This window comes from Sebastes umbrosus, chromosome 18 (genome assembly GCF_015220745.1).
Source record: "Sebastes umbrosus isolate fSebUmb1 chromosome 18, fSebUmb1.pri, whole genome shotgun sequence".
Classification (NCBI taxonomy): Eukaryota; Metazoa; Chordata; class Actinopteri; order Perciformes; family Sebastidae; genus Sebastes; species Sebastes umbrosus.
This window is the reverse complement of record NC_051286.1, coordinates 23,729,359-23,754,918: the sequence shown is the minus strand read 5'-3', so window position 1 is coordinate 23,754,918 and position 25,560 is coordinate 23,729,359. Positions and strand designations below refer to the sequence as shown.

The 25,560-nt window shown below is 43.4% G+C and overlaps 1 long non-coding RNA gene across 1 annotated transcript; it reads right to left on the bottom strand.

Moving 5' to 3' along the window:
- Positions 1–3,812: 3,812 nt before the first annotated feature.
- On the bottom strand, positions 3,813–24,793 carry LOC119477216. The gene is made up of 4 exons (XR_005204198.1): positions 24,681–24,793; positions 23,945–24,137; positions 7,875–7,994; positions 3,813–4,001 (listed from the first exon to the last, which is right to left on the bottom strand). It is a non-coding gene; the product is annotated as an uncharacterized LOC119477216 (long non-coding RNA).
- Positions 24,794–25,560: the final 767 nt, after the last annotated feature.

Genomic DNA, 25,560 nt, shown 5'->3' with positions numbered 1-25,560 from the left:
ATGTCGTGTGATATTTGTGACTGACATGTGCCTAGAAAATGTGCTCACCACTCTTAGAAGTTTTGTTTTACAACATTGAATCAAAGTAATGTGGCGTCTTTCCAAACTGATCAACGGAGAAAGATTTGTTATTGTCAAAGTAAAAACAGGTCTACTAAGCAATCTAAATTAATTACAAAATACACGTTTGCAAGTATTGACCTTTAATAGGACACTCATAAATCATCACTGGTGTAGCTAATTGGTTTTTAGAAGTCCCAAAATTGAATATAGAGATAGAAGGCACCCTATCTGACACCCGGGGCAAAGCAGCGCACAGCGCAGCGAAACTGTCATTGCTAGTTTCAGACCGACACAGTGGTCATTTTCATGCCCAGCGCCCACGTTGTGTAAGTAGCAAATGTACTGGCGCCCATTTTGGTCTTAAAATGAGGTGTGGTCAGGTGCTTTGTTGGTGAATTGCTTTCCAACAAAAACCTGGTCCAAAGTCTGGCGCAGTATTTTCTTGCTATTTAAAGGGCGCATTATTCAGATGGTGAGATGATGTTCACAACACACGTACACGCTGCGTGTTACACACACAATGAATATAATGAAGTAAGGCTCTCAGGCATTCTGTATTGATCAACCTGCAGCTTCACGGTGCACAGACGCCTCTGTGGCGTCTCCTCTCCTCATCCCTCTGTGTGTGTGAGTGCAGACTTAGGCTACTTCAAAGTTTGCGGGCCCTCTCCCACACCGCCTATCCGGCAGCGCCCATTCGTAATGAAGCTCCGGAGGATTCCGAGCCACCCGTGGGTTGCATCGGAAAGCAACACAGTGCAACCTGCACCTGTTAAATAGGTACATTTGCTCATATAAACTCAAAGTGAGTTGTTGATGGGACAGAGGATTGGGAGACGGCGGAGGCAGAGGGTCCACCGTAGCACCACATACATCTGCTCGCGCACTTTAACTTCACGCACGAGCAGATCCGTTTCCTCAGCAGAAAACGGCTCGCTTCTACTATTTGCCAAATCCGCCATTTAAATAGCAATACGCACCTGTCTTTTAAAGGGAATGGGAGATGACACTCTGATTGGTTTGATTCTTGTTACGCCCAAAACACACCTATGATTAATTATGAGACTAAATACAACCCCTTTGCCCCTTGCGCCTTACTTTGTGCCCAGATTATGCGCCGTTTAACTAGCAAAAGTGTAGTTGGACACGCCCTAAATGCACTTGCACCATGTAATCGTTCAAATACAGTCCATACAGTTCATCGTTAAGAAATGGAAAGAGTATGGGTACAGCTGTAGACCAAAAGACCTGTGAAAACTCTGAAGGAGTTCCAAGCTTCAGAGGCTGAGATTGGAGCGACTGTGCAGCCAACAGTTGGCCGGGGTGCTTCACCAGTCTCGGCTTTGTGGGAGAGCTGCAAAGATAAACCCACTCTTAAAGAATTCCTCTGGGCTACAGTTTGCCAGAAGGCAAGTGGGAAACTCTGAGGTCAGCTGGAAGAAGTTTCTACAGTCTGATGAGACCAGCATTGAGCTATTTTGCCATCAGACTAAATGGCTGCACTGTTACACTGCATGCACATCACAGCGAGACAATGAGCCCAACATAAAGCTAAAGCTACACAGGAATGGAGAAAAAAAGACCACAAAGTTAAGGTCACGTAGTCATGTAGTCCAGATCTCAATCCAACTGAGACTTGAAAAAGGCTGTTCCCTCACAACCCCTATGCAAACTTGCAGAGTTCTGCAAAGAAGAATGGAGTATAATAGCAGCAAAGCTGATAGAGAGCTGTCAATATAGGCTCAGGGCTGTAGCTGTTGCCAAAGGGGAATCTACTAAATACTGAGTTCACAAACAACTATTTTAATATTTGTAATTACTGTGAACCTTGTGAGAGATCTGTTCTCACTTTAACATTAAAGGGTATTTTTTAAGTAAAGGAACATGAAAAGGGTAGAATTCGTTTTTTGGAACTGTGGATGTCTGTTTTTAAGCCTTTTTTTCCATTAAAACAACACATGGAATAAAAAAAATGGATGAATGAGTGCTTTCATATGCTAACAGCCAGTCTTCAGGTGTGACTCAATGGCCCATCGCAGACCACTGTAATCCTGCTCATAACAGAAAGCCCCGCATTGAATTTCCCATGCAGAGATAGGCTCTGCAGCCCAGAAACTCAATAACAGATGACAGTGTCCAGTTTCCAGTAGTGTGGAAAATGAAGGCTGCCTGTGGAAGTGAGAAAAATCCGCTGGCTTGTCCCCTGAGCGCACTGAGCCTGGACGGGGAGGGTGGTGTCACTGTGGCGCCTGATAGCCGCTGCCTGCATTAGCATAGCGACAGGTCTCCTCTCTGGGTCTGCCTCTCTGTCTGTCTCCTCTGTGCTTGTCAGTCTGCGTCTGCCCTCCGGGACAGTGGGTCGAGGCCTCCCCCAAGGTTGGACATGAAAAGATGGAGCTGACAGACATGACCCCGCTGCTCTGGGACGAGCAGAAGTTGTTTTTTTTCCTGCAGATTTCCGAAATGTCGGCGAGATGCATGGTGCTGCCAACCGCTATGATTGAGAGCGGTACCCGACTCTGCCTTACTGTGCAAATGAGCTGAATTTATTTCTCTCCCGTCCCAACTTATGTGTCATTTCAAAGATGCATGGGGAAGTGACCCCCTGCATAAACTCTCAGAAGAGGAGGGGAGGGGCAATTTCACCAAAGGGGAGGCAGAGCACTGTCAAGGTCAAACACTCTCCTCCATCTTCCCTGCCAGAGTTCATATGTCTGAAATGGCTCCAGTGTCCTTTTTGCATGGTGGGCTCAGTGACTCTCTCATATGAGCAGGGGGGGGGGGAGTGAAAGGTGGCTGTTTAGAGTAAGTACAGTGACATTTAGCTCATCAGGACATACAGACCAAATGGGGCCGGCAGATAGAAGGGATTAATCATGGATGGATTACTGAACGGGCGTACTGGGCTCAGGCCCGGGAGCCCAAAGAGTCAGGGGGCTCCTGGGCCAGAGCCTCGGTTTAAAGTGACTTAGTATTTCTTGTTGGAAAGTCATGAAGCTCAGTTAAAAGTGTGGATGTCCTAATCGACAGCAAAGAGACGCAGAATTATCACAAAGAGACATAAAATTACTACAAAGAGACAAAATGACCACAAAGAGACTAAAAACGACTGTAACGAGACGAAACAACCACAAAGAGACTCAAATGACTAATGACAAAAGAACAACCACAAAAAAACTGAAAACGACTGTAACGAGATTAAAGAACCACAAAAAGACTCAAAACGACCGTAAAGAGACTAAACAACCACAAAGAGACCACCACAGAGACTAAAAACGACTGTAACGAGACTAAACGACCACAAAGAGACTAAAAACCACTGTAACGAGACTAAACCACCACAGAGACTAAAAACCACTGTAACGAGACTGAAAAACCACAGAGACTAAAAACCACTGTAACGAGACTAAACCACCACAGAGACTAAAAACCACTGTAACGAGACTAAACGACCACAAAGAGACTAAAAACCACTGTAACGAGACTAAACCACCACAGAGACTAAAAACCACTGTAACGAGACTGAAAAACCACAAAGAGACTTAAAACCACTGCAACGAGACTAGAGAACCACAAAGAGACTCACAACGACTGTAACGAGACAAAACAACCACAAAGAGACTCAAAACCACTATGGATAAGTACCTCAAACAACCCCACTTCAAAACATCCAAACCATCCCTTTAAATCTGAAAATATCAACCTCACAGTGACGCTACTGATACATATAGGGGTTCATCATTCGACCCTTGGGACCATGAATATCTGTACAATAGGCGACCTTTTCGTGTAGAATCACCTCTCCTCCTGCTATTCTTTATTTAGAAGGACAGTGAGAGAGCAGGGAGCACTGGTGTGATGAGGCCAGCGGGGACTCAGCTGTTATCCATCCACTCCGTCTCAGCATGTCCATCCCAGCATGCACTTGGGATGCTAATCTGTGGGAGAGGGCCAAGTTTAAATCCCCCCAAAAGAGGAGCAAGAAAAACTAAAATAGACATGTAACCAAATAATAATGACATTTATGTTTGAACTCAACTCGGAAACATACTTAGATACATCACAGGAAAACATCTGATTTCACACCTAGATATGTAGATAACCTAGAGATGTCACATTTTAGGATAGAACCACTTCCTTTTGATTAATGCTTGGTATGATCTTACATCGGGAAGATTATTGCTACAGGAGATAAAATTGAATAAAGGAATATCACTTTGATCTATCATTTGATGCCATAGGGGAAGTCGCTTTGATGAAAGCATATGTCCTCAGTTTGTCCAACATTTCATGAGGACTGAACATTCCAACACAAAAATAAAGTGAAAGGCAAGTTTGAAAAAGAAAAAAAAAACATACACAAACAAAATCCAGGGACAGCATATGATTCATTATGAGTTATTTCAAACAGCTTGACGACAGATGTTTTTTCCTCAGAGTGTCAGAGTCAATGGTACGCTGCGTTTTCCACACTGTCAATTTAGCCTGATACTATTTTAAATTTAACACTGAATTAACACCTCGGTGTGCAATCACTATGCCAGCAATTATTCAGCATATAAAATATTCCTCTGGCAATTACATCAGAATATGAAGAAGTGAAGTCAGCACGCCTTATAAACTCCTTCGGCCCGTGCCAAATGGACTGTTGTACTGGCAGCAGCCCAGTGCTGTCGGACACTCCAGCCTGTTCACTGTCCACACACACATACACTTTAAAGATATTGCACACCTCAGCTGGCTGACTAATGAGAGAGCACTTTGACTAGCTTGGCCAGCAGAGATGTGCATAGAGTGAGACAGGAGGAGGCCAAAGACAATGTTCCTGCAAACACATTTGTTCTTTTAGTGGCACGTCGTTTATGAAAACGTGTTGCATTCACCAATGTTCTCATATTTAAAATCTTCACTTAAAGGGGACCTATTATGCGTATTTTCAGGTGCATACTTGTATTTGGGGTTTCTACTAGAACATGTTTACATGCTTTTAAAGGGACTGTTTGTAAGAATCAGAAATGCTTGTTAACAGCGACACCTGTGGCCGCTAAGTCAACGAAAGTTTGCGCTTGCTCGCTCTAAATAGACATGAACGAGCTATACGGTTATTTCTGCACAAACTTCCACTGTACATTCATATTCTCAGAGCTAAACTAACTGTTCTGCAGTGTGTAGTGTGCGCGCATGCACGTGAGGTGGAGCGAGCTGAGTGAAGGCAGAGGAGCAGAGGAGCAGCGACTCCGGCCCTGGAGACCAAAGATATGGTCTCCCCCGCGTTTCCGACCGCGGCCAGCACTGTTTTGCAAGACGGGCTTCACTAGATATAACTTTGCGGTTTTGGTGCTTCCGTGTAGGTTGTGCTGGAGTCTTGTCTGAACGGTGTAGCCACACGCGAGCGTGAATATGCGAGCGCGCATGGGACACCGACCCGGGTGATTTATACGTGTAAGAAGTTACAAACAGTCCCTTTAATGTTAAAAAAAACTGTCTGAAACGCTCTGTTTGAGCTCCTCCAACACCCTCCCGAAAAGCCAAGTCTTCTCTGATTGGTCAGCTGGGCCACTGTTGTGATTGGTCAACCAAACCAAACTCTACAGACTCCCCTCAAGCTCTGCTTAAACTAGCTTTTTTTGAGGGCTACTTGGTGACATTACCAAATTACAGAAGAAAAGGTGGGACTTCAAGCGAGGCTTTTCAGGCTTTCAGATGGTGTACTTCCACTTCTATGTGACATCTACTGTCAACTATTTATCTACCCCTAAACATCCTCTGTCCCCCACCCCTACCCCTCTAAAAAAAAAGGGGGGCAGAAAGGTAAGGGGTAAACAAAAATGTTACTGCATGAGGCCCAGTAATCTGTAAACTATTGTGATCCTGGAGCTAGACATCATGCACAAAGCAAATCCAAGTTATTGCCTGACCTCTTGTTTCTCCATGAGGATGCTACTTCATTCTATTCCCCATCTCTCTCCGCTCAAGTGTTGCATTGGCGTGAATATTGCACAAACGCTTGTAAAGAATTGCAATCTTCACATTTGGATGCCGTTCCCTCTTCCACTCCTTCGACATGGTGTCAGTGTTAGAGACGCCTCCCCCTCCTCCGCCGTCCGCTGCCACTTGGGCAATCTCATTCCTCAGACAATCAACACTTGACCAGATGGACGTGAGGAGTGGCCGCTCTGCTCCATCACTACAGATTGGATACATAATGGACCACAGCAAAAGGGTAGAATTAAAGAGGGCATTGTCACCCTGTGGTGGTATTTTGTATTCAGACACGGTAGCTGTTTTGTTTTTTTTATATGCATTTTCTGTGATTTGGCCTTCTGTGAGAAATGCAGCTCCGTGACGTCTTGCGCAGCTTATGATCATTAGTCTTACTGATGTGTAAAGAAAGACTAAAGGTGGAAAGAATCCAGCTCGCTGGCACTCTTTGCAATTCACCATATTGAAGTAAATAGGAGTACCTCGCAGGCAATCTGCATTCCTCTCTTCCGGTAATGAATCATACCCTGAAAGACTCTCTTTTTTTTATTGTCAGTAGCCGGTGAGATATGACTATGGGGTGTGAGATTATTCCTGTGGCATTGTCAGTGTCTCTCCCCTCCACCGATCTCCAGCTGAAAAAAGCTTTTCTCACAAGCCCCATTCAGCCAGAACAAAGCGGGGCACTAATCATTCAGAAACGGCTCGCGTTCGTCCTCGGGGATCCGACGGGGCTCGATGCAAAAATCTGTTCAAAGAAATAGTTTTGGCTCCGCCAAAGGTCAAGTAGATGGATTAAGTGATAAAAGTCTGATGAGATAGAAGTCAACTACACAAAAGCAGTATACCTGTGGTGGAGGGCCTTGTCTCCTCGCGACCTTTTCGAAATCCCTTCAAGAGGACGGACAGGCACCCAAATGAGAGCAATCCAGCGTTGCCCTTAACCAAAGTATTCTGCTACTCCGAGTTCATCAGTGGCAAACTAGATTATCTTATAGGTCAGCTGATAAGACTTTTGATTCCGCGAGGGGGTTTAGAGTGTCTATACGAATAAGAATCTCCTTCATGGTCTCCTCTGTGCCGCCTCGGTGAAGGACGGCATGAAGCCGACGCAGGTGAGGAGCACAGGAACACTGTGCTCTGAACATCTCGCCTCTTACCGCTGAGATCAAGAGCACACTTTAAGCATGTCAAGTTGCCAATTAGAGTCGATTTCTACATGATGGAACCAGTTTTTTTTTGTGTGTGAAAGTGCTTTTGCCGCTCAAAACTGTTCAGCGCATTCTAGGGGTCATGGAAAAATGTCATCTTTTTATTTGTGGTGTGAAAATTTGTCAGAGGAGACAGAAAGGGCCCTTTATTCACCAACACTACACTTTAATAATAACGACAGTTTTTACAACTTGGGTCTTATTTTAGGGGATCTGACAACACAGAAGTCAGACATGGTAAAAAAAAATAACAAGAGCATTCAGGTGATCAGACTTTACATCAGATCAGGTTTTAACCCCCTGAGACCCGCAGGATGGCGGTGGTCGTCTCCTCATGTAGTCAGAGGCATCAGGATTACACTGAGACAGTTTCATAACCGGTTAAGAGTTCCTTGTAGTAACTTAAAGTTTCTGTCCGAACACTGTCCCAATTTGAACCTCATATATGCCGGTCGAAGCATCAAACCTTTTCCACTGCATCCTTGTACACGGAACAACATGGGTTATAAGGCTTTACAGGCATAGTCTTGTCTCCAAATGACAACTGTCAACCAAACTATAATGGAAATACAGAGAAGGGTGATGGATTCTTCTTTTAGAAAGGAGGGCAAAGCTTACTAAACGCTGAATGCTGGCAATGTTGGCTGAACTGACACTTTGTCTTCTTCTACTACAGTACCATCCAGTGTATTTGCCTCTACAACTGTGATCATCACTGATAGAAAACGACTGCCACAACTAGGAAAATAAGAAATTGTATTAAAACAGAATTAATCTTCATGGCACCATAATTCATTAAGCAGGTGACACTTTTTGATTAGAAAAAAAAAAAATCCTGTTCTACTACTGCTAGCACTATTCCACCCTTGACCTAACAGACGTAATCCACAGCTGAATGCAACAAGTTGAGGCACATTCTCTGTGAAAAAGATACAGATACATCACTGCAACCCACCGGTGAGCTGCGCTGCCCATTTCCCTGCCTTTCATTTATTGCACGCTGGGACATTCGCCACAAAAGAACCCACAGAATTACTCGTCTCAGCTGTGTCTCAACGTAACCACAACCTGAACTGAAGCGTTTATTTACGTATCTATGAGGCTGATAACCACTGATAACACTCGTTCAATTGACATTGACATTGATAACATTCGAAGCGGGTGACAGAATACTTATAGCACTGATAGGTCTCCTTCATAGAATTATTAAAAAAACACCTCCTTCCCTCTGTCTGTCTGTCGCAGCAGAACACTGATCTGAATTCCACGCACTCACACCCAGCCTCATTCTCAAATGTGTGCGCGTGTGGATGCGTGTGCGTGTGTGTGTGTGTGTGGGCGTCGGCGAGAGCACGTTCTCTCCCTCAGTGTCTCCCGTTTCCCACTCTTGTCTGCTAATGAATACTGGTGGAATGAGGAGCTCTAATGGAATTACACTTTAATGATGTTTGCTGTTTTTACGATGGTAATTAATTAGATCAGCGTAATCTCCTTCTCCCAAAAATCTTCCCACGCGAAAAACCATAAGCACTGAACGGCGCGGCCCCCGGCCCCCCGGCCCATCGTGAAAAGCAGTGATGGCGTACTCCCCAGGTGAAGCTCTCTCTCTCTCTCCTCAAATGAAGGCAGCGCTGACACAGAGGATCCTCAACTGCTAGGAGACGTTCGCAGACCAATTACCTGATGTCTCCATATGTGTTTTAATTTAAATCTTCCGCTGAGCTCCGGACTCTGCTTAGTGCATCCCAGAGCCCCTCTTGAGTTTGAGTACTGCACACGAATCCACATTTAAATGTAGTTTCACCAAGCTTTAACTGGAGCTCCATGTTGTATATTGTTAGCTACCAAAATTCTCAAGACATTTGAGTTTAAGGAACCAATTACTGAGTTTTGCAGTGAAAAGGGAGGGCTAGGTGACTGGATCTTAGATGAGGAGATCAACCCCAATATATATATATATATATATATATATATATCCGCTGACGTCTCTTTCCCAATGTAAGTCTATGGGAAAAAGTATTTTTGGGCCCATGGCATCACGTGATGGACACAGAAGTTGTAGCTTGGCCGCTTGGCCACTTTGAAAATTTGAATCTGAAAGGTAAAGTGGATAAGAAGTGTCCATGTAAATGGCCTGCATTAAAAACAGTAGGCCTACTACGGTAAAGAGAAAGTTATTACACAGAAAATGGCCCCTCTGAGTATTCAAGGTCAAGGAGGAGATAATTCTAACTACTTTATATACTGTTGGATAGTTTAATCTGTAATATGCATCATATGTTTTGTATGTAAAATTTTGATTTGTAAAGTAACTAGTAACTAAAGCTGTCAGATACATTTTAAAAAAGTACAAAATTGACAGTACAGTACTACATTTCACCACTGAGTAAATAGAATGCTCCTACCTCGGAGTAGGAAAGATGCTTTATAAATACAGGCTCAGTGAACATTTAAAAAAGTGGTTAAGAAACCCACAGTAGTTCTATAGAGAAGTACCGGTATTGTATGGATAAAGATGACAAGGGCTTCACTGAGAAGAAAGCCTTCCACTTAGATGTCTTATTTTTATCTGCTTGCATTATTTGTTCTTTTTTTGGAAACACTCCCCTAGATAAATTTGACTTGCTTTCAATGGTCGCCTCCTCAGATAGCACAGAATAAATGTGATAAAAGGATTGACATAGCAGCTTTCTTGGCACCGAATACAGATAGCGACCGCAGCCATCCATACGGCGTGAATAAACACGTATATGCATAGTGATTCATGGTCTCCTGTTTTCAATTTGCATTTACAATGCAGCCATCAAGTAGATGGTCACCCAGGAAAGTGAAATATCTGCACCTCGTTCATGCAATTGACATTGCGGGTGCCGCGCCAAGGCAGGTGGAAACAAACACCGCAAATGAGAGAGACACGTGGTAAGAACGACCTTGCTTTATGACTTAAGTGCTTCCCGCCTTCTCCTGTCTGATCTGCCACTTCCATCTATCAATCTAATGATGTGGCAAAGGGCCAGGTTAATCAAGCTCAATTACTTTTACTCTCATTTGGGAGTGACAGTGATGCAGCACTGCCCCAGCTGCCGCAGGTTTAGGACTGGACAGGCTTCAGGGTCAGGATGTTGGACAATTGTGTACAATGGAAAGGTTTTTAGGATTTATTATATCCAGAACTTTTTTTCTGTCCAAGAAAACAAATGACTACAGGTGTTTGAAAGGACCGTTTTAGTATCTAGCTTCCTGAAGTAATTACCGACACCTATAATATTGAATCTGAAAAGTCAATTTACATTAACATAGAACACAGAAAAGCAGAAAATCCTTACATTGAACAAGCCGTAGCAGGAATGTTTGGCATGTTTCCCGACCCCCCCCTCCCCCCACAAGCAGCAGAGGCTGCAATATCCTGGAGTGTCAACTATAGTGTAGTGCCCGTTTAAGGTTTGCCACTTTGGAGCAAGCCAATTGTATTTCTGCTTGCTTGCAGCATTGTCAGGGGGTGAGCCCGTTCAGAGCGCATTGCCACTCGGAACGCATGTCCGTTCGGAGCGGGCCATTTGCTCGGCCCCCGTGAGTGCTGCTAGCAGCGTTCGAGAACCACTTATTAACTCATTGACTCCATGAAAGTGAAGAACAGTTTGGTTGTAACAACAGTATATCCAACACCCAGCAGCAGAAGTGAACTGCAGTCAATGAGCCGCGGCCTGTTAAGTCCCGCTGTGGACGACAAGCTTGACTCAGTCCGCAGCGCCCTGAAGCCCCGCTGCTGATCAGAGCACTATCGTTTGTTCATACAATGTTTATTAATATTGAACGTATCGTGCGTCTACATTGCACCAAATTCGATGCTGCAGTCCCTTGGATCCCCGGCAATAAACCCACCAAGTGTGAAATAGATTGGATGAACGGTTATTGAGATATGCGAAGGACACACCCACAGACAGACAGAGATTCCTTGCTTTATAGTTAGATTAAAAGGACAAGCTATTCGTTTGCATCTTTCATAAGACCCTCCATACTTGATACGTGCCCACATCTTTCAATGCTTCCCATTAAAACTAAGCTCCTCCAGAGCCACAGAAGACATTATACTACTGTTTCCACAGGCTGAGTAGTGCTCAGTAGACTGGTAAAACTGGTGGAGTTCTCCTTTCAACAGTTATCAATTATGGAAATTGTTGTTGATGAATTTTCTTTCAATTGACTAACCAACCGATTGTGTTGGCACTATTCGGTGGCTCGAAGAGTCTCATTCTTGAGTCAAACAGGCAAATGGCAAAACAGTAAATTAGTAAAATAGGAACATTCGTCATCCTTGACCTTGGAGATAGTTTGGCAAAATATCTTAACTCAAGTTGTACTAAGTCGCTAAACTCAATCAGCTGACCAAGACTCTGAGAAGTGGTAAAACAACCTGATCTTATGGGAAGGAGTATAAATAGCACGACATTTTAAAGACATTCTGTGTGCAATGGTTTCAACGTTGTGAAGCTGTTTCTCGTGTGTCCAACGGCCGCAGTTTGGGCAACAAAACTACGGTAACAGCCGCAGTTAGGTTTAGTCAAAGAAACCACTTAGTTAGGTTTAGGAAAAACATCATGGTTGAGCTTGGAATTAGTATGTAAGCTATACATACGTAAACATTCTAAGATAAGTACCGAAAACACTTCACTAATATAACTTCAAAATAACTCAACAACACTTTGGGACACGAACAGCGGTCTCCTGGTTGAAAGTCCTGTGTTTGTTGGACCCATCCACCTCCCCTCCACTCCCTCCTACCATTAGCAGCCATTCTCACTTTTTTTTCTACGTCACTAGCTCTGAGCGCAGCATATTCAAAAGGTCAGTACAGACTAAATGGCGTACACATGACACGCCAAAAGCAACAAAGGCGTTGTTATTGCACGCAAAATGACTTACAAGTTACCGTGTCATTCATACATCATTTGGTGACACCACGCTGGGTTGAAAGCTCCAGAAAATGGTCATACTGTAAGTGGACCTTGAGTTAAGATGCTTTTGTCAAAATAAAGTAGAAAGCAGTTTGTGTAACGTCTTCTGTGGATCTGAAGCTTTGTCAAGTCGGAGAAAAGAGTCCCAACTTGTCCAACACTTGATATCTCATGAATCCCTTTCCATCATATCATTTTGCAATATTTGAGATTGTTTGACAACTTATGGATCCTAGACAGCTTCAGCTGGACTTTTAAAACTTAAAGACCGATGTGATTGTTCCGTTTGTTCTCCTTCCATTGTCCCCGGACAATATGGCCTCATTAGTTAACTGGCGACCCTCCTAATTTGCGTTTTGCTGCTACAGTCTGTGAGCAGAAAGCACCCTGAGGCTCCTATCAGCCGGCCAGATCATTAGCGAGAGGATCCTGCCACACGTACACATCAAAACATCTCCGCCTCTGTCCTTGAGGAAGGCGAGACAAGGGGAGCAGAAGGTTCGATAAATATTGCATTTGCACTGCAGGCCTGCCTTGAAACAGAAACCCAGATTGAGTTGTAAGCACCGGTGGCAGTCAACAGATGTTAGTACATCTTAAAAGCTGTACTTCAGACACTAGAAACGAGAAGGATTCTTGTTTGATTTATTTCTGTTGTGATGTTATTATTTAGGCTTCTGCAGAAGTCATATTTAAAGTATTAATCATGATGTTTTTTGGGGAGTGCAAGGAATTGTTGCGGTGGTAGTTTCGCACTTCCCAGAATGTGACATTTCAAACAGAAATTTGTATTGCTGTAGTGCGAGCTTCTGTAGGTACAACTCTTTTCTCTGCTTCTAGCCACAGTAAACAAACAAACCAATGTTTTTGTGGCCAAAATCATAAAATGCATCACTTCTATTTTTACTTTGTTGAAGAGAGGGAAGAGCAGATATGAGCTCTTATTCATGTCACACTCAAACACATCCGCTATGTCTTTTCTAGCACATCAGTTTACAATTCAGTTCAGTCTCGTTATAAGTTACCCCCCAAAACAGTGACATTGGTCCTCAGGTTTCAACGGACACCCATACTCGCCTTTAAATCATCAAAAGATAATCAATAGTCCGACCAACACATAACATACACATTCCTAAAACACCTACCGGTCCCAAAGCTTCCCCCCTAGCACTTGAAACCCAGGCGAGCCTCACCAAGTCCTCGCAGCATTTAATGCAGCCTCAGTGGCTCACGCCGTAAGGCAGTCGGCGTCCAGCCAGCATGATCCCCCCCTAAGCTCAGCACTTCATTATGACTTCAACAGCAGCGTGCCCGGCTACCTCAATGCCCTGTGCCTCTAACCATACAGCGCAGCTCTATACACGCAACCACAATCATATAGCTGCAGCACCTTACACTAGCACGAAGGCTGGAAACAGGCGGAAACAGCTATCGGGACCAGTTGCCAGGCAGTCAGTGGAGACTCCAGGAAATAACTGGTCTCAGCCAAGAAATAGTCCAGCACATAACCCCCCCGTAAAACTGCAAAATGGCGCTTTTTTCACAAGATGAAACTGCTGGTTCCAGCTACATATTTACTGTACAGACATGAGAGTGGTATCAGATATAAAGGCTGGCCCACACTAAAAGATTTTTCAAATCTTAACAGATTTTGAAAATGTGAGAAAGCCCACACATAACGACATGTTCTGTTAAATCTAACAGTTCTGTTCCTATAGTGTGTGGAGAGCAATGATTTGGCCAAAACAGCACACCACACACTAACAGATTCATTCATGAACAACAAGAGTCCCAACTAAAAAAAATGCAAATCTCGAAAAAAATCTCTCGCGATCAAACGTTACTTTAGTGTAAACAAACATGGAGGAAGGAAGAATCAGCGATGTTAGTTTTTGCACTAATTTCTACTGAAAATTCAGGATGGATGGATATAGTCATGGAGACATGTTAAATAAACACTTGCGTTGTTGCCACAAATCAACAAGTTGGTCCTCCATTTCTGAGCTCCATCTTACTAATACTTTATGCTTCACGTTTTGCATTAGCTCATGCATTAGCCGCGGCTGCCATTATGGCGGTGGTTGTCCTTCCTTCTTCAGTCAGCTTGGTTCTCTATTGGCTATCGTTCTTTCCCACGTGACTGCGTCATCGTCTATCCTCAGGGTGCCACACACACAATAGGATATCCCAACGGAAATACTAAACATGTTTAATATTTATGATTTGAAATCTGTGCGTCCAGCATGGACTTCCGAGTCGATCGGGGGATGTAAAAAACACTCTTTACATACCTCACACCACAGGAATATCTGGAAAGATAATCTTTAGAACCATCATAAAATTGGTGCTTTGCTGCCGATTGTTGTGAGGGGGGGAATCAGACCCAAAAATCGTCTAGACTCTCGTTTAGGGTGTACCCGACATTACTCTAAGCAAGAAAGAAAATAAGTATGCTTCCAAAAATATTGAGCTATTCCTTTAAAAACCACAACCAACACCTGCCTGGAAAAAAAACAAATAAAATGTGTCCATTCAATCCTTAAACAAGCACAGACTGCAGCATATAACGACACACCATCATTTATCATATCGTATAACTTCGCTTATCTAAAAAGGTACTGCCTTAGCTCAAAAGAAACTCACATTTAACTAGAGACAATTAGTCATTCAGAGAGTGTCAGTGAGGTCTCAAAGTGCAGGAGGACCAAATTAATCAAGCTGCAGAGGTTAGACAATTGTTGCTTCCAAAGCCATTAGCATCACCTCAGGTAATCAGTGTTCCTCCCACTCTACTCGCTGCATATTTCTAATACGTAGCATTAATGAAGTGACCCACCGACCCACCACCTGCAACACCTCACACATACCACCATTAGATATATACGATAGGAGGGTGGGGGGGATTTGAGCTTGAAATTTGTGGGGAGGAAGCCAAAAGTGGAGGAAAAGATCCATTGTCTTTACTCACGGTTCAGCTGAGAGTCACTGAGAGTTGGAGAAGCATCTCTCATTCTACACTTCCTGTTCCTGCCCGATCACATTACGATGTAGCTCGGCTCATTAAATTTCAAAATCCGATCAGGGAGAAGTTGAACCTGTCAGTTATTCTGGCCTGCGGGTTCAGATGACATTGAAAAAGACAGGTGTAAGTATGGCCATAGAGACACACACATGGTTAGCAGCGTGCAGCTGAGCGATGTCTTCATTAGGGTTGCCTGCCTGAATCCCCTCGCCGCCTCATTTCTGGATGAGGTCAGAAATGATTTCATGCTCATTTTGGCTAAGCCCCTGTTCCATCAATTATTTGAAATACATCAAGTTAAGCCTCTTCCAATAGGCGACGGCAACAAAGAAAGAAAAAAAAAAACCCAGTTGAAATGTTTAAGCGGTTGTAACAAAAATAAATGAAGTTCATTAAAAATGGAAATCTTGCAGAGGATTAGTGAGGGGAGAGCTGCTTGGCGACTGGTGGGACTTCTCTATGAAAACCCTGCTGCTCAGGATCAACACACAAAATGGTGTCAATGCTGTTAATTGCCCCCAAGTCCCAGTCTCACAGTGTGGCTCTCAGCTGCCTCTCAGCTCTGTCTCACTAATCTGCACATGGTGTTAATCAATGCCACTGCCATTTCCATAACAAGGCAAACTCTGTAACTATGTTTGCAAAGAGGATTTTATATTCCCTCCATTCCCTGGCTGAGGCTGCAAATGTGCTGTAGCTTCAGAGGAGCAGTTGTTCAATCTTGTCAGCGAGGAACCTAATTTAAGTAAATCCAGTGTTGTTTTGGGACCACTGTTAAGAGAAAATGTACTTTTACTGCTGAGTAAGAAGCAGGTCTGTAATCCACTTTAGGTTCTCGGAAACATATTTTACAGGAGCAGTTCTACATGTTGGGAAATGGACTTGTTTCTGGCAACACATTCTCTCTCCCAACTCATCAAATATGGTAGCTTTGTCAGTGGCCTTACGCTTCAAACTATGATGCTCTATAGGTACCCCTCCAATGTCAGTTTTGCACATGTCAATTTCCCTTCATTACATACATACATTCATGTCTTTTCAAAATAAACTTGTGTTCACAGGAAACGACTTGGTTAGGTTTAGGAAAATATCGTGGTTTGGGTTAAAATAAGTATGTTTGTTACTTAGTTAAGTAGGCTATACGTTACGTACGCAACGCAAGTTTAGTAACCTAACGTTAGTGGTAACTCAAATGTTGACTTAAAATAAGTTAGGTCTGTTTTCTGTGCATCCATGCAGGACTTGTTTAGCCAAGATTACAGTGAAAAAAAATCACCTTCTAAAAACTCCAGAACCGTCTTTTGACACATTGCAGCCAATTCCATTAAGTTCATATTAAAACAGATATGCTGTTATAGAATAAAAAAATATCCTCTGAGAACACATTAGTCACCAATACATCCAACCTGGATTTTGTACAGTTACAGTACAGATATTTAGCACGCCTGACATTTGGAATGTGTCTGTGAGGCACCGGCGAGCACGTCTTTGAGCAGTTCACAAATTACGTAAATCAAGTATGCTTGTTACGTAACTATCATCGGTCAAGTACGGAAGTTATGTAACAAAACTAAGGTCAAATAAGTCAACACTGACTTCACTTTGACTTTCACACAGGACAGGAAAAGCGGTCTCCTGGGTGAAAGCCCTCTGTTTGACCCATCCAACCTCCACTCCCACCCACCCTACGCAGACTTTCTCACTCTTTATACTAGTTGCTCTGACTCTCCAATAATGACGCGGATGGGTTTACATTGGAGTTAGTTGAAAGCACTGACCAAGTGGTAAAAGGTAATGGATGGTAAATGGACTAGCATTGATATAGCGCTTTTCTTGTCTAGTCTTCTGACCACTCAAAGTGTTTCATTCATACCCTGATGGCAGAGATTGCCATGACCATGCCAACCCATCAGGATCTAATCTAAATACTCATTCACACACCAATGGCACAGCCTTCGGGAGCAATTTGGGGTTAAGTGTCAAGGACACTTCAACATGTGCCGGGGATCGAGCTGCCGACCTTCCAATTGGTGGACGGCCTGCTCTACCTCTGAGCCACAGCCGCCCCAATGTCGGCATTTGACGAGCGGGAGTCTTGAAGGACATAATGTTTCACTTTTGATGGTGCTATGCTAGCAGTTCACCTGATTTCAGCCTGCTAAGCTAGGCTAAAACAACATGGAGCCACAAAATTAGCCAATGCCAACTGCTCATTGTTACATCATTATGTTAACATGTATTACAGAGGAAACTAAGACAGATTGGGAGTTGTTGGGAACATGTTTCTCTTCTGATGGAGTCACACAAGCTGCTTCCAGTTCTTGTGCCAAGCTTGGCAATAAACACCATGGACCTATCTTAGTACTGGACACGACATGATGATACTGATCTTCTCATCTGATTGTGAGTAAGAAACATGAACTTTTCCAAAAATGTTAGACTGTTTAAATATAATACAATTAATGTATTCATTTCTTTCCAGGTGTAACTTATAAACCAGGAGAAAGCTTATTCTTTCCAGCCTGTGGGTTTACTCATCACGTGCTCCAGCTAAGTGATACAGGGCCAGAGGAAAACAGATGTGCTTGTCACCATATTATCAAGCAGGAGAAAAAGCATGACGACTCGTCTGAGAGGAAGCCTCTGCTATATTCGGAAAGTCAAATAATTCATCCGATCCGGGCCCGGCCCATTTGTCTGTGTCAGAGTTTATGCGATGCTCCCAAACACTTTGCCTAGCCCCCCAACTTTCCTGTCTCCCATCCTTGAAAGCCAAATCAATCAAGCTTCCCCATGCAGGAAAGCGCTGAAATAAAGAGACAATGAAGTGGAATGAGTGAAAGCAGGATTGATAGCATTAAGAGGATTTGGGACAGCTTGTGAGGAATTTTCTTGGCTGCAGTTTTTTTGTTGGGGTGGAGTAGCACACTCCAGTCCACACTGCTGAATAGGAGGTATGCAGATAAATGGAGTCAAAGCAATGTAATCATACATTCAGGCCCTGGGAAGCGGTCGCTGGCGCTGGTCTGATGGATGATTGCCTATCTTCATTTCTAGGAGCCGGAGAGACAAAGGTCCGCTGCATAACGTAATCGATCATTTCTCACTCGGCTTTCAGGGCGAGGCGGAGGCCCTGACAAACTCCGAATACAGATTGTTGAATGTTTCTTCTTTTAATCATGCTCGGGGGGGAGATTACTCGAAACTGACTTGTTCAATCTTTTCATATGCAGACAGAGACACATAAGATGGGATGTTGTCATAAACAAGCTTTCATCTCGGGCAATATCTCCCTCAAAACACCAAACGAGTAACAAAGCTACAATATTTGATTTGATTTTATCTTTGATCAGGTCAGCTCGTGTCCCCGCAGCGCACGTATGAAGCAAAACATCTCCACTCTTTATGACAAACAGACGGACCACTCGTTTATTAATTTTACATCAAAGCACAAACAGATGATTTGAAACAGCAGCAGCAGGTTGGAGAGCAGTAATCCACCTCTGCTTCTGACAATGTCACGTTCTGCTCATTCATGTGAGGCAAAGGGCGGAAAATTTGAGCATCAAACACTACATATCTTGCATTCTGGTTAATTTCTATGCACCAATTTATGGTGGAAATGTCTTCATTTATGTAAAGGAACAACACAGTCGGAGGGCAGTTTGTGAAATAATCACAAAATCTAGTCTGTTTGATTCGTTTAGATCAACTTTTCTTTTATTTAATGGTATCTCTGCTGAGTCAACAGACATGTAGACATGATTTACTCTTCAGTCCTCTTTTATGTCTTCTGTTTGGGGAAGTAACCTCTTCAGATATACATGTGGCACCTGTTCACCTCAATGATGCATTCATTCATTTTAATTATTTCATAAACCCCTGGACTTTAATAGCTCATATGTGTTTCAGCAAGATTTCTGCATATTCAAAACATATCTGCATTCTCTGAGAAGTCATAATATTACGAGAACTAGAATGGCACTCGGAGAGCGCAGACCTCCTCCAAGCTGCCCGAGGATGATTACCCCACCCCCCCTCTCTGTTCAGCTTGCGTCACCATCCACGTGTATTTTTGTTTATGTTGAGATCAGCTGTACGTAGCGAAGCATCGTAAAACATTCTTTCAAAACTCACCTAAACTATCGTCGTTACTCTTTCCAACAATCACCAAGTGTGCTTTGGTCGAACTCAACTGTAATTTCATCGAGTTTAATGTGAAAAAACGCTGAATCTACAAATGTCCACCCGCCTCCCTCCACCCCCCGCTCTCTCTCTGAAGGAAAGAGGCACGGTGACACGTCATGAACGCGCCATCAGCTACACTGCGCATGTGTTAAACCCTGTGGTTTTAACGCTCAGGCTGATCGGAATTCTTAAAGATATTCCTGAATCCGGATCATGATCCGGATCGGCACCAAAATCGAATGGATCGTTCATTGTGCCACACCCCACCCCTCGAAGAAATGCCATTCAAATCCATTGCGGACTTTTGCAGTAATCCTCCAAACAGACAAACCAACAAACAAACCAACAAACCAACGCCCGTGAAAACATAACCTCCTTCCTAGGCCTTCGGCCTTGGCGGAATAAAGTCACAATATTTTAAGAAAAAACCCACCTGCCCTATATTCTGCTGTGCATCATGTTTTTCAGACCGTCTGACAGACACAGAACCCCGTTTGAGACTCTCTCTGGATGAGACAAAGTTTAGGGAAGCGGCGGTGCACTGCTGACACACCAGCACTTCTGATCAGGCATGAATCTCAACCATCGTGTGGCTTATTGTCCGTACAAAATACATCTCATTGCTGCCTCCCCAAGCTTTTCAATGGAGTAGCGAGACAGTCCCAAACAGAGCAAAGCATGTCTCTAAATGAGAGGGATGCAGAGACAGGAGACATTGAGCTGACGGTTAGAGGAAAGACGCAACATAACGCACACACACACACACACACGTCAAAATAACTGGAGCACACTGACCAGCTCTCGCCTCCTTCGTGTCTGGCAGTAAATATTTGTATGCAATGTGAGCCTTCTGATCATAGATATAAAACAGTAGATGCGACATTACGTCATAATGGGATAACCGTCGCCATCTTACCTGGGTATTGTTTACAATTGTCACCTATGAACAGCAACTGGTTATCAGCTGTTCAGCACCTAACTGCTTTACCTAAAGAACCAAAGAGACCAGGGAGGCTGGTTCACTTTCCACACGTCAGTATAGGGTATGAGAGATTTATTTTTTTTATTGATGGGGCCACTAAAACTACAAGAAGTTGGTGAACTAGCTAACTTTACCGTTAGCTACCAAGCAACGGACCAGCTGAGTTCAAAAGGTCAAAGTTATTGATTCTGTTAGCTAAAGAAGATCAATTATAACCAGCAAATGTTGTTTTAATGTTAGCTACGCTAAAGATGAACCTAACATTTGACTGCAAAGCATCTGATTCCATGCCAGTCAAGTGTAAGGTAAACGTACAACATGTTAACAACAAGGAGAAGTGCTCGTCCTTAAACAAACTGTTTTATATCTATGCTTCCTCCCTTTCAGCCAATCAAATGCATGTTTGGTTGTCTTGGAGACGTAGCCTCTGGGAGGGCACATTGAATTATCTATAAATGACATCACTCTGAATATAATGCAAAAGAGTAGAGACAATTGTGTCCTCCCAGGACATGGGTAGGGGCATGTCCCATATGCAAACCTACGCCCTTGAAGCGAGGACATCCAAGTTAAAGGGCGAGCTCTTTTTATTGAAAACCACAAAGACCTGTGGCACATTAGAACATAAGAGTGCTTTCTTGGCCGGCCCCTTTGCCAATGGTCATGGCAGTCCTTGAACACCATTTGATAGACCTGGGCATCTGGACCAATGTCAAAGAGTACTTGGCAAGGCAGATTCTTTATTGTCCAGAGGTGAAAAGGGGACATTTCTGGCTGTTGTTCAGGCATTTAATATCTAGGAGAAACACAAGCATCTGTTGTCGAGTTCATTTTTCAAATGGGTAGAAGCTGATTAGCACTTTCTAGAGAGCCGGTGCAGTCAGAGCTCCTCTGTCAGGCTCAGGCAGATTTGTTTCAGTAATGTTAATGATTCCTCTGATGCAAATCAGAAAGAAGAGAGTGAAAAATCTGACTTTGAAGTATAGAAGGTGGGTAAGAAATAGAATTACTTCACACCATTTCCTCCACTTTTATGCACAATGTGGGCCTGTGAGAAAACAAAGCTGGGCTCCGGTCCGTCTCTTTCTCTGCACTAATCGACTTTTATCTGCGGGACTTTTGCCTTTGATCTCAGACAGTTAGCAGCAGACTGCTGCTCAATGTGAGCCTCTGACAAAATGGGTGTAGCATATGGTAAAGCAGTGGGATTCTGGGTAATTTAGCTCTCTTCACAACGATCGCTCCGCATGAGAATGAAGCCTTGACGGAGGAGGTGAGGATGCTGAACTCAGACTGGCGTTATGTGAACATGGCCGTCATTGAACACTGTGGCCTCCGACCAAGCAGCCGAATCCTACAACACTGTGGCCATCTGTAAACACACCGAGCAGGCCTCTCATCGCACTGTGCTACAAAGATCAATATGTTACCATGTGGGCACCACTTTCTAATAAAGCAGCCTTTATAAAATGATTTATAAACTGTAACTAATCACTATTTACAACATATAAACCATTTATTAACACTAATAAAGCCAATAGCTACACATTATAAACCCTTTAATAATGCTGAATTAATGTTAAATCATTGACTAACACTTTATAGATCAGTCATTAATAAGAACAAATTTTGGGTTGCCAGGTTGTGAGAATTCTCAGTGGATGGCATTTGTCCTTTAACCTCTTCCACTCCTTGAGGGCGCCAGCGTTAACAAGTTACGCTAAATTTTGGCGAGGAAAAACTGGCATGGCCATTTTCAAAGGTGTTCCTTGACCTTTGACCTCAAGATATGTGAATGATAATGGGTTCTATGGGTACCCACGAGTCTCTCCTTTACAGACATGCCCACTTTTGGGGCAAAAGTACATTTTCGGTCATGCACGGTGGAAATGCCGATATAAAAGATCGTATTAAGACAGCCAAACATAAGCGGTGGGTACAAGCAGGAAGTAGCATCATTGCGACCTACTTCAGCGGGGCAAACGCCGGTGACAGCCATCTGAAGGGCAGCTTAGGAGGAGAAGCTATTTTCATGTTATAGCCTATGAGGTTATTTTTAGGCCACGAAGAGATTTGTACCTTGTTTTTGTTTTTTTTAATAAATAGCTGGCAGAGAATGTGTCACAGTCTGCCATTTAGCCAGCAGCCTTGTGCAAACTGACAAATACCTTGTGTTTAGTTTTAAAAAGATATCTGACAATCAATGCAATCCTTTTGTTGTGTGTTTACTAGTGTTATTATACAGTTTTCAAATTAACTGTTTGGTGGATTTTGGGAGACAAAACATAATTTTTCGTCTGCTGAGTTGCTGTCCATTGTGTTGAAAGAGGCACTCAGTAGTTGTGCTGCTAAGCGCTGAAATGATTGTCCCCCATCCTGATGAAAACACCTATCGTGCATATACATCATGTGCACAGACATGAACGTGCGTTACACTTAAAGTAGCAGTAGGCAGTATATTTTTAGCATCATTGGGAAAAAATTCCATAATGACCTTTCAGCATATTGTAATTCAAGTGTTCTGAGAGATAACTAGACTTCTTCTCTTCCTCATGGCTCTGTTTTCAGGCTTTAGAAAATCGTCTCGACCGTGACGGGAGACTTTGACCAATCACAGGTCATTTCATTGAGAGAGCTTTCCTATTGTCTGTGCGCCGGTCATGTGACCAGAACTTGGCGTCACAAACTTTCTCATTTTACAGCTAAACCGTGCACTACAAGATGATTCTGAAAACATTTGAGTCGAGAAATAGGCATTACAGTAACATAATATTGATTCATATTTGATAAGCGCTGCCTAGTTTGACCGTTTGGTTGGAGTTCGCGAGTGATTGACAGCCGGCTCTCATAGAAGGCAGCTGGACAACAGACCTCAGATCAGCTCTTACTGCTTGTTTTCCTCCGGTCTGTAAGCCGTTAGGAGCACCGGAGGACACCGGAGGACACAGAGGCACATGACTTTTTTATAAAAATAACTTTTTTTTAATCATATTTGCTCCAATCTCACCTACTTCAGCTTTAAGGGTCCTGCTTTGGAGGGTTGAAATATGCTCACCCGAATTTATTGATGGCTTAGAACTGCTCTATAAAGTATACCCCTTTTCATAGTTGTGTGTCTCTTTGCAGCTGTTTTGCATCTCTTTGTAGTTGTTTTGGTCTCTTTGTTGTCTCTTTGTAGTCATTTTATTTTTCTTTGTGGTCATTTTGAGTCTCTCCCTGGTGGGTACATGTCTCTGTGAGTGACATTTTGTAGGTAAAAGCCAGGGGGAGGGGCCTGACACTTTGGCGCCCTTGGGTCTCTGCCCAAAAGGACCGCTCAGTAATTCATCCATGGTCAAACGGAGCGTGCATTTTAGGTCTCCTGAAATGGAGAACAAGGCAAGGCCTTTCTGAATTCATACAGATCATTACAAATCAAATATGTGCATGTTCAAATGGTAGTTTGAATTTTGATAACAAGTGAACAGCGCTATTAGAAAGTGGTATCCATATCATGGGGCGTGACGCATAAACAACTCTAAGTGGAAACTAGAATTACGACCTTCCAGGAGATAGCGATCCTCCAGATTCTCCTGGTCTGTGGAAGTCCAGCGGCCCATGGACGGAGCAGGTGTCCACCGTCTCACACCGAGGAAACAGCTTAACTCAGTTTTCAGGACCTGGACAAGTGTCACCATGGTCTGGACAAATTACACTTCACCGCTCAGCCCCAATGTCATCGGCAACCATTTCACCTAGGCAAGACATTTTCAACAAGATGAATCCTATTTTCAAATTATGGATAAAACTTTAATGACACAAGGCATTAAATGGGCTAATATAATTCCAATTAAAATGCAAAGATTTTGATCTTTAATTGAGGACGTGAGTGAAAAGGAACGGATGCTCTAAATGTTTAAATAGAGAAGGATTGTGTGAGGGGGAGGAATTGTGGAAAAAGAAAAAAATTAGACTTTAGGCTTATTACTTCTGTATCTACATTCATCAATCTGAGCATGAATCTTTAAAGCTGTGCTTAAATTACAAAGCATGGCTCTGCAACAATAATAGAGCAGAGGAGAGAGGGGTGTGCCAACGTGCTCTGAAGTGGAAAGTAACTACATTTAAGTTCTCTTGATACAATTTTGAGATACTATTGATTTTTTAGACTTTCACTCACTACATTTACTGGTTACTTTACAGATTAAGATGTCTAGTACATTTGATCAGCTCATCAAATATGATGCATTTTTATAGCAGTGTTTGGACTCAGAGCAGGAAGGAAAAATGAGGCTTACTTGGACTTGAATCCAGGCAGAGGTCAGCAACAGGAAAGCAGACAGCAGAGGTAAACGGATCCAAAAGAAGGAGCAGGTAGGTAGGCAGGCTAACAAGAGCAGCAGCAGCTGGACTGCCATATGTACACTGAGAGGCTGATTAGGGGCAATGAGAGGCAGGTGTGCAGACAGGTGAGGATTAGGTGACTGGGGAACAGCAGGAACCCGTAGAGGACTACAATATACACTTTTACATTTGTTTGGTTATATTCTTGATTAAAAACGGTACACTTCAAATAACATTTAAACCATTCCAGCTACAATAAATGCTATTTATGCTAAAAATACAGCAATAATAATCGTTATCATATGTGTATCTAACATAATGATAAAGCTAATAACACTTTTATTCACTTACTTTTGCTGTAAGCGACAATAATTAAAGTTACTGTGAGGAACTTTTAACTGGTTATGAAACATTTTCAATTGAATCCTGATGCCTCTATATGAACTGTATAAGTAAACGAGACCATCAGAGAGAAGATTGGCTATTTCTATATAGTTATTCTTAAGGCCTAACTCCCTGTTAGGGAGGTTCACCAGAAACTTCTTCAGCTCAGACTCCAGCAGGGCCTCCAGCAGGGCCTCCAGCAGGGCCTCCGGCAGCGTCCAGCCCGCGGTGGACAGACCCAGATCAGGCTTCGCTGCCGCCTTCGACCTGCAGTCGGAGCTCCGGCGGGAGGCAGAGAGCTCTGGTGGAAGCACCGGCTCCTCACCCAGCCAGGAGCAGAGCTCCACCGGTCACCGCTGGGAGCCAACACCGACACCATGCTGCTGGAGGCCCAGGCCGTTTTGCTGGGCCCGCTGGAGGGAAGGGATCCACGGGGGGACCAGAACCAGG